A 10,000-nucleotide genomic window follows, 5' to 3' on the forward strand; every position below is an offset into this window, starting at 1 on the left:
TTAGCTCCGCCTCGTGGAATCGGCACGTTGCTTCTCATTGGGTGCGTGCGGGGGGGTTACCGGCTCCGCCCTTGACGAGGAGCTGACAAGGAGCCCCTTTGTGGTAACCCCGTGGAGCGCATGGTCTGGAGCGCGTTGTCTGGAGCGCATTGTCGATGGCGGCTAACCGAGCCGGTGGGAGGACGCACACTCCCCCCCGCGCAGCGCCGTGCCCCTCTGTTGTTGTAGACGGGGAAGAAGATGGGAGGAGGTATGGGAAAGGTCCTAAACTCACTACTGGTGCCATATAATCACATTCTGGTGCAACGAAGAGTCATAATTAATGGAAACGAGGCCTTAACTGACATAGACTAAGAATAACTAGCAAGATGTCCGAAAGTTGTCTACGTGTGATGCGGTGGACCTGGGCACGACATTTAATGGGGGAAAAAGGGGAAGGTCGGCTCTACTGATTGTTGTTTACAGACAATGGGACTAGGGAATGGGGGATTGGGGATAGTTGGGGAGTATTGGGGAAATAGGGGAATATTTACAAGCGGATATGGAGGCCAAATTCCATATTCGCAACATTGCACCCTTCTCTACCCTCGGGGCGTCCCGACCCGATAAATTTTTACCTACTTTAGTGTGGCACGCAATGTAGTTCCCTCTACTATTAACTCTACCCTGAGTGCGACAGTTTTACAGATATTCACAAATGAGTAAATATGTCCCCCTGCGACGTTGCACCCTTCTCCTCACAGAAACACACCCACAGGATAACCGAATCCGGAAAGAATTCTCAAACTAAACATACAGCCGGTAGGGAGCATTATTTACACAAGACTACGCTGATATTTACACTACGATCCAGGACCTGTTTTTGGAGGAACACATGCAGATGTTATGCATAGAGAGAGCACGCTTGCCAGCATCGATACACCAACCCACGAGTGCTCTGTTGGCGACGGCCTTTAATAACGTGCAGAGCACCCCTTCCAAGCATCAAGCACCACCCCATCACACAGTGAGCACCATCCGGTGCACCAATAAAGTGTTTATAAATCATTGTGTGGTGTCGCAGCCGGCCGATGTTCTGCCGCTGGTCTTGCCTTCGTGTGGTGCACTTGGCCTTCTTACTTCTTTTCAAAAATAAAGAAAGGCGCCAACCGCGTCCATTTCTGTATTTTGGCCTTCAGTGGTGTCAACTATAAGTGGTTCACCTGTTTGGCATAGGTGCCACGTTGACCCATAGGTCCTTCCACGGGTGGTGCTTGGCCGCAAAAGAACTGCGGTCCATTGTGGGTGGCCACAAACATTGCGGTCCGTATGGTGTATCGATCCAAGCAGCAAGCAGCGAAAGTGCAGGCCCACAACTGCGTAGCCAGCACCGCTCTCTCCTCTCTCTCTACCCCAAAGCCAGATCCTCGGAGGTGGGAGACAAAAGAAGAAGACAAGTGAGTAAGGTGGTAAGGGCACAAAAGTGCACGCAATACAAGATGATGCACACTGGGGGCACATGGGAACCAGGTGAGACAGGTACGTTCCTATCGTACGCCCCCCCCCACCAGGTAACCTACATGGCCCCTCCCTTACCCCTTACTGCATCCACAAAACACAACACTACCCATAAACATCTACTTTACAAATCAACAAACATCCCTACTGTCTTCCCCGTTCCTCCCATAAACCAAATTCGTCTTCTCTCCCTCCTAACCAATCAAATTTGCCATTTTCAACTCTCATCAAAATTTGCCATTTTCAACTCAACATCAAAATTTGCCATTACCAATTCATCATCAGTCCCTCCTAGGGAGGGAGAGATGGAATCACCCCAATGTCTTATCCACGTCGTGATGCGTCTCACAAATCCACAGCAATCTCATTTCCTGCTACAAACCAAGAAAACACAGGTGTGGAGTCATCATCATCACCTCAGGTAAGTGGCTGCGTATGGTGCGACAGGTTCATCAATCCTAACTATCTCCTAAATGACTTTAACAACTTTACACTACCCGGGGTCTTTCTCCGGCCAAACCATTGGCCCTCTTACACTATGGGTTCTAAAAACCAATTCCCATTGGCCAAACTGTGGTGCTCTTCAATTTGGGGTCTCACTCCCCCGATTCATCTCCCGGTGCCCTCGTACAATTTCTGGGCTGCGACGTGTACCTCTCCCAGTGGGTCTACCCACCTGCACACCTCCACCACTGCAGTTGCCTCCGAGCTTACCTGCTCCTTACCCTAACCTAACTACCAGGGGAAGGCCCTCTGGCACTCTCCCCACTCGGTGCCCTCTCTGGCACTGGGCTACCCGGGTCCATCCTCCGGATCCTCGGGCCCCATCCACAACTCTACCGGCTCCCAGAGCCCACCTGCGGCCTCACCTGGCCGACATCCTCACAGTGGTGGAGTGCCCAACCAACTACACACACTAACAGGCTACACGCCCAGCCATTTCCACAACACTAATGCACCCATCCACAATACCATTCTGCAACCGCACCACAAATGCCAATATCCAACCACAATTTACCTGCACCCTCCACCTAACACTTACACTACCCGCCCCGGGTATCCGTGATAGGGGTCCACTCTTCCCCCATCCACACCTTCGCACCATGCACACCACTCCGTACCACTTACTCCAACTCTCTCCACACACCTGTACTTGCACACCTGTGCTCTCACACCTGGTGCCACCTGCACCCTTCTCTCCCCAAGCGCATTCGCGCTGATCCACACACTCACTACTCATACACTGCTCCACACACCTGTCCAGTTGCACACCTGTGCAATCACACCTGTTCAATTCTCACAAACACGGCATCATCTCAGCTAACTACTCCCTTCTGAAACTTGCGCTTCCCAGTCGTCCCTTTAAACTATTGCGCTCCCTCGTCATTATCATCCACACTAATCTACCTGCGTCCCTACTACAGGTATCAGTCACTAACTAAACTTAACGTCACCTAATGTCAATCCTCGCTAGATCCCTACACACCATATCCTAACCCACCCGGGCTAGTTTTCACTGCCATACACCCCATAAGCTATTGCTCCTTTGCCCCCCTGGGCAGGGTGGCAGGGATGCCATCCCACCACATCGGGGGTCTCTCACTACCAATTTTGCACATCAAATTTCAACAAATTAAAAATTTGCCAATCACTATCCATCATCTGCCAATCACTACTGCCAATCCTTTGCCAATCATCAAATTTTGTTTTTCTCTAATTTTGGGTCCAAAACACTAACCTCATCACCCAGTCGACTCACTAATACCTCTCGGTGCGCCAATCCCTGTCCAAAGCCCGGCTTCGTAAAGCCAAGCAATGGATGCTGGTTGTTTTGTGCCAGCGGCTGAATGCGTCCGGCACTCGGTGCAGGGACGGGGGCTTACCCGGGCCGAGATCCCACGCATCACCTCGGCGTGGAGCCATCCAATGTCTCGATCTCGACCTGCCGGCACGTCTCAACAAAACGTGGTCGCCATAACGACCCTTCCTATCGGGCTGCCCGCTCCGCCTAGTGGAGCACGGACGCGGCCGTTCAAAGCGAGGCCCAGCACGCACCGAGGGCCCGATTCGGCTATAAGTCGTTCTAAACTCTACCCCGTCTAACGTCGATGCTTCACCTGGACGCTTACACCCCGCAGCCCGTTCCTTGCTCACGCATCCAGCCGTGCCCATGCTCCTCGTACCTTTCCTTACACACCCAGGTACACCCATTCCACTCACAGCCTTGGTCACACACCTGACCACCGAACACTTTGGCACACATTCGTTGCTCGCACACCTCACCAATACACCGCTTCGCACCCCCTCCTCGGTCACCTCCTCTGTGACAATCACAGGTGTGCTCTCACTCGCACATCCTACCACGTGCCTCACTACCAACTCCAGCGTGCATTCCCACTCACGCTCTACCATTCCAGGTGTGCATCCTTCCATCCCAGGTGTACATCCTCGCTCACCTGTCACAACTAACTCACGCTCCATGTCACTCTCACTACTTTCACCTCCATTCCTGACAGCGCACTCACCCTTACTCTTGACAGCGCACTCTTTCCCCATGCACCTGTCCGTCACACACCTTTCTCGCGCACACTCTCCCGTCACACCCTCTGTAACACTCACCACAGGTGTGCATTCTTCCTTGCCTTTGACAGCGCACTCTTTCCCCATGCACCTGTCCGTCACACACCTTCCTCGCACACACTCTCCCGTCACACCCTCTGTAACACTCACCACACCGCGCTTCCCTGTGCCCCCTCGCACACGCGCTTCGACCAACTCACTCTTGACGGCACACTCACTCCTCGGCGTGCACTTTTTCCTCACACACCCCATGGTCGGACATTCTCGCACACCTCTTTTTTCGCACACCAGACCTGTCGCACACTTCACCAATGGCCTCTCACGAACACCCGGGTCCATCTCGACCCCCAAGCTTATTAAATCCCCTGGCGCATCATACGCACGACCATATTGGTCACCACTTACACCGGGTCCTCTTCCTCTTCGTTTCTCCTCCATCACCTGCGAATCCCTCATCCGGTTAATGAGCACATCATCACGATCCAAACACAGACTTTGGACCAATTCTTTTATCTCCTCTTTTATCTCCTTCTTATCCCCTCTCCGTCGCTTCTTAATTTCGCTCACCCCTTCTTCCACTTCTTCTAATTTGTCCTTCACCTCTTTTATTCCCCGGTACGTCTCCTCAAGCTCATCCTCTAAGGCTACCTTGACCGTTTCCAGGTGCGTCCTCACCTGCCGGTCCTTCGTCTCCATTACCTCTATCACCTCGTCCAACCTCGTTGTCAGTCCCTCACGTACCATCTGACATTCCCTCTTTGTCGCTATCAAGTCGTTTTTTATGTCGTTTTGTGTCGCTTTTAAACCTCCTAATACCGCAGTGTTCCTTTGAACCTGCTCCACTAACTCCGTCTGTCCCACCGTCAGCTGCTCCACCTCCTGCGTCAGGTCCTCTATGCCCCCTTGTAACTTTACAGTCCCCTTTCTCACCTCCTTCTCCATGTGCTCCTTACAGTGCCTCACCTCCTCGCGCACTCCTCCGACCTCCTCACTCACTCCTCTCCTGATCTCCTCTCCCATCACTTGCATCTCCTGCCCAGATGCCACCCTCATCTGCTCCATTTCCTCCCTGTGAGCATCCAGTTTGGTTTCTACCCCCATTCTGACCCCCTCTATCTGCTGCCCCATTTGGTTAACTTCCCTTTCCGCTTGGTCCCTCATGTCCCTCAATTTGCCTTCCATGGTGTTTTCTAACCCCTCTAACCCTTTTTGCATCCCTTCCATTTGATTCTCTTGAGCGGCCATTCTGTTTTCTACCCCCGTTAACCCCTCCTGTATTTCCCCTAATCTATCGTCTAATTTCCCAAATTTCATGTCTAATCCCTTAAAATTATTGTCTAATCCCTCACTGGTACCCCTCGCTTCGTCCCTCATTACCCATATTTTGCCCTCCAATCGCTCACCCTGAGCATCCATCCGGTTCCCCATTACCCCCAATTGCTCACTCTGAGCATCCATCCGGCCCTCCAATCGCTCACTATTCTGGGCCATAAGGGCCTTCATTTGTATAAAAAACAAGTTCAAATCCACCGGGGGCGCTGCCACGGACGCTGGCGCGGTGATCAGCGAGGCGCCATTTTGCGCGCCCGCTTCTTCGTGCGTGACGGCGCTATTTTGCGAACCTGCCGCCCTCACTGCTTCGCTCTCCTCCTGTCCCTCATTTTGGTCCTGGATCGACCCTACCTCTCTCTCCTCTACCGGACCCCAGCTGTCTTGATCCGCCATAGCGCGACTTTCAAAATTCGGTTTTTTATTTTTATTTTCGTAAAACAAATTCAAATTTCGGCCGTTATAATTTCGCGCGGGAAACGCGCTCCGAATCGATTCTAACTGTTACAAATTTGGGCCTAATAACGCGCGGGAAACGCGCTCCGAATCGATTCTACTTGTTACAAATTTGGGCCTAATAAATTTAGTCCCGGGTTCGAATTCCACTCCTCGACACCAATTGTTACAGACGTGGCTTGGATGTTATTCACCGAGCGGTTTTGGGATGACCACGTCTGCACAAGATTATACTCGATATTATACCCGAACGTTGACTAGTCGCGCGATGCTAGGTCAATGAAAGAACAGACACACGGCTGGGTTTCAAATGACACGACTCCAAGGGTTCAGTTCTCAAGACCTCCGGAGGAGATTATATTCGTTACGGAAGGTCAGATTACAGGGACGAGAGGGACAGCAAAGGAAGATAGGCACTTAAACACAACCTTATATTAACCCCAACAGACGACAGGTAAACGGGACAAGGCTGACTCACACGGGGGTTGATGGCAGGAAAGCGGTTGTCGATGGCTCCAGGTGCACCTGGGCTCAGGGCAGGATCGACCCGGTCCGGTCCAGAGATGCGGAAGGTTGCACAGCGCTCGAGGTGGCGTCTTTTCGTCTCAAGCTGGGGGCGCATCTCACGTCACATCCGGCGCGGGGCCGCGTATATCCGGCGGGGAGTGACACGCCCTCGGCTCGTTAGCTCCGCCTCGTGGAATCGGCACGTTGCTTCTCATTGGGTGCGTGCGGGGGGGTTACCGGCTCCGCCCTTGACGAGGAGCTGACAAGGAGCCCCTTTGTGGTAACCCCGTGGAGCGCATGGTCTGGAGCGCGTTGTCTGGAGCGCATTGTCGATGGCGGCTAACCGAGCCGGTGGGAGGACGCACACTCCCCCCCGCGCAGCGCCGTGCCCCTCTGTTGTTGTAGACGGGGAAGAAGATGGGAGGAGGTATGGGAAAGGTCCTAAACTCACTACTGGTGCCATATAATCACATTCTGGTGCAACGAAGAGTCATAATTAATGGAAACGAGGCCTTAACTGACATAGACTAAGAATAACTAGCAAGATGTCCGAAAGTTGTCTACGTGTGATGCGGTGGACCTGGGCACGACATTTAATGGGGGAAAAAGGGGAAGGTCGGCTCTACTGATTGTTGTTTACAGACAATGGGACTAGGGAATGGGGGATTGGGGATAGTTGGGGAGTATTGGGGAAATAGGGGAATATTTACAAGCGGATATGGAGGCCAAATTCCATATTCGCAACAATATATATATCTATATATATGTATATATATATATATATATCTATATATATGTATATATATATATATATATCTATATATATGTATATATATATTGTTACAGACGCGGTGGTGGATGTTAGTTTACCGAGCGGTTTGGTATGACCACGTCTGCACAAGTTACCCGATTATGCTCGAACGTTGACTAGTCGCGCTACGCTAGGTCAATGAAGGAAAAGACACACGGCTGGATTAAAATGACACGACACCAAGGGTTCAGTTCTCAAGACCTCCGGAGGAGGTTATATTAAGGCGGAAGGTTAGATTACAACTACAAGAGGGACATCATAGAAAGACAGGCACTTAGACACACTCTTATATTAACCCCAACAGACGACAGGTAAACGGGACAAAAGGCTGACTCACACGGGGATTGATGGCAAGGAAAGCGGGTATCGATGGCTCAAGGTGCACTCTTGGCTCAAGGACAGAATCGACCCGGTCCGGTCCAGAGATGCGGGAGGTTTCACAGCGCTCGAGGTGGCGTCTTGTCGTCTCAAGCTGGGGGCGCATCTTACCTCACATCCGGCAAGTGGCTGCGTAGATCCGGCGGGGAGTGACACGCCCTCGGCTCGTTAGCTCCGCCCCAGATGGAATCGGCTCGTTGCTTCTCATTGGGTGCGTGCGGGGGGTTACCGGCTCCGCCCTTGACGAGGGGCTGACAGGGAGCCCCTTCGTGGTAACCCCGTCGGAGCGCATCGTCAATGGCGGCTAACCGAGCCGGTGTGAGGACGCACACTCCCCCGCGCAGCGCCGTGCCCCTCTGTTGTTGTAGTTGTTGTTTGGGGAAGAAGATGGGAAGAGGTATGGGAAGGTCCTAAACTCACTACTGGTGCCATATAATCACATTCTGGTGCAACGAAGAGTCAGAATTAATGGAAACGAGTCCTTAACTGACATAGACTAAGAATAACTAGCAAGATGTCCGAAAGTTGTCTACGTGAGATGCGGTGGACCTGGGCACGACATTTAATGGGGGAAAAAGGGGAAGGTCGGTTCTACAGAGTGTTGTTTACAGACAATGGGACTAGGGAATGGGGGATTGGGGATAGTTGGGGAGTATTGGGGAAATAGGGGAATATTTACAAGCGGATATGGAGGCCAAATTCCATATTCGCAACAATATATATATATATATGATTATATATATATATATATGATTATATATATATATATATATGATTATATATATATATATATATGATTATATATATATATATATATGATTATATATATATATATATATATATGATTATATATATATATATATATATGATTATATATATATATATATATATATATATATATGATTATATATATATATATGATTATATATATATATATGATTATATATATATATATATATATGATTATATATATATATATGATTATATATATATATATATATATGATTATATATATATATATATATATGATTATATATATATATGTATATATATGATTATATATATATATGTATATATATGATTATATATATATATGTATATATATGATTATAATATATATATGTATATATATGATTATATATATATATGTATATATATGATTATATATATATATGTATATATATGATTATATATATATATGTATATATATGATTATATATATATATGTATATATATGATTATATATATATATTTTTACGCAACCGTGATTAACACCACAGTTACGGATGGCCGATTTGCGAGACTTTAACTCCCGAGGCGAAAACTCAATGGCGGATTCAAACTCAACACAAAGTTAAACGCGCGGAAGGGCAGACGCAGCAAGCTCCGCAGCCTTATCTATTAAAATGAAACACCAGGAAAACTGCATTCAGATATATACAGAAAATAATATAAGGATTTATTAATGAAAAGTAAAGACAGTGAAAAAGCCCGCGCCGGTAGTACTAATAACTCTAATAAGCCTAAATTGGGATCCCACACACAACAGATACCAAACACGATACGAGGGAGATTAATACGAAAATAACACGTCTCGTCATGTAAAGTGTAAACGCGGAGATCGGGCTTATCTGGCTCCTTTCGTCTTCAGTGTAACACGGCCCCGTGCCTCCAAGCGCCACCAGGCCTCGTCGGTTCAACGGCACACCCACACCACGAGCTCCCTTGCTCCAAAGGTCCAACGCAGGGCTGCACAGAGCAGACGAACTCCACTTGACCAGGGACAGGAAGGACTCCTTTTAACTCCACTCGACTCGACTCTCTGCGGAGTGCTGGCAGCCAAGTGCCAACTGTTCAGTGCCAACTGTTCAGTGCCAACTGTTCAACGAACTGCGACGAACGAACCTCGAACTGCAACGAACTGCTGTGAACTGCCGCGTGCTCTGTGTGCTCGGTGTCCTCGGTGTGCTCTTCAGTGCCAACTGCCGACTGCCCGAAATGGCGTCCGACCGTTTGCTAATATCTCTGGCCGATGACGTCACATTGGCGCACTCCTCAGCCAATCATAGCCTCCCAACTCGCCGGCTCGCCCAGGTCACGCCCTCTGCGGCATGCTACTCCTGACATCTCCCGTCCCCGACCCCGCGGTCCTTGTGTAACACGTGCCAGGCGAGGTTTGTAGGCCTTGGAGGTGTAAACGGTGGCGGCCAATTTTGGCGGTGTGTTTTTGGCCTGGTTTCCTGTCCATTTATTCCGAAGTCATTGTCAGGGAAAGGAATTATTTAATGTTGCGCTAAGGACCTAACTAATGTTTATGTGGTTTGCAGTGCCATAATGGACAAAGGTTTGACTACTAGGTGAGACTCACAGGGGCGTTACCTTTAATCCCTCACTATTTAACACTCGAACCTCCAGGTAGGTCCACAATCATACATCTTCCCC

General features: G+C 49.4%; 1 protein-coding gene and 1 long non-coding RNA gene across 5 annotated transcripts in view; one reads left to right on the forward strand and one right to left on the reverse strand.

Moving 5' to 3' along the window:
* LOC144888383 (uncharacterized) overlaps window positions 1-6,939 on the reverse strand; it is a 7,295-nt gene extending 356 nt beyond the window's left edge. The window contains exons 1-2 of one of the 2 annotated variants that reach the window (XR_013620975.1): window positions 6,341-6,939; window positions 1-216 (exon numbers count right to left, since the gene is read on the reverse strand). The exon at window positions 1-216 is cut by the window's left edge and continues 356 nt beyond it. This is a non-coding gene — a long non-coding RNA (uncharacterized LOC144888383). Of the gene's footprint in view, window positions 217-1,202; window positions 1,290-6,340 lie in introns of those variants that run through there. The other variant, XR_013620976.1, reaches the window with a different exon arrangement.
* ZNF575 (zinc finger protein 575) overlaps window positions 1-10,000 on the forward strand; it is a 686,770-nt gene that overhangs the window by 655,865 nt on the left and 20,905 nt on the right. The gene's annotated exons all lie outside the window — the stretch shown is intronic.

This window comes from Myxine glutinosa, chromosome 1 (assembly GCF_964187855.1).
Source record: "Myxine glutinosa chromosome 1, kmMyxGlut1.1, whole genome shotgun sequence".
In the NCBI taxonomy this organism is placed as follows: domain Eukaryota; kingdom Metazoa; phylum Chordata; class Myxini; order Myxiniformes; family Myxinidae; genus Myxine; species Myxine glutinosa.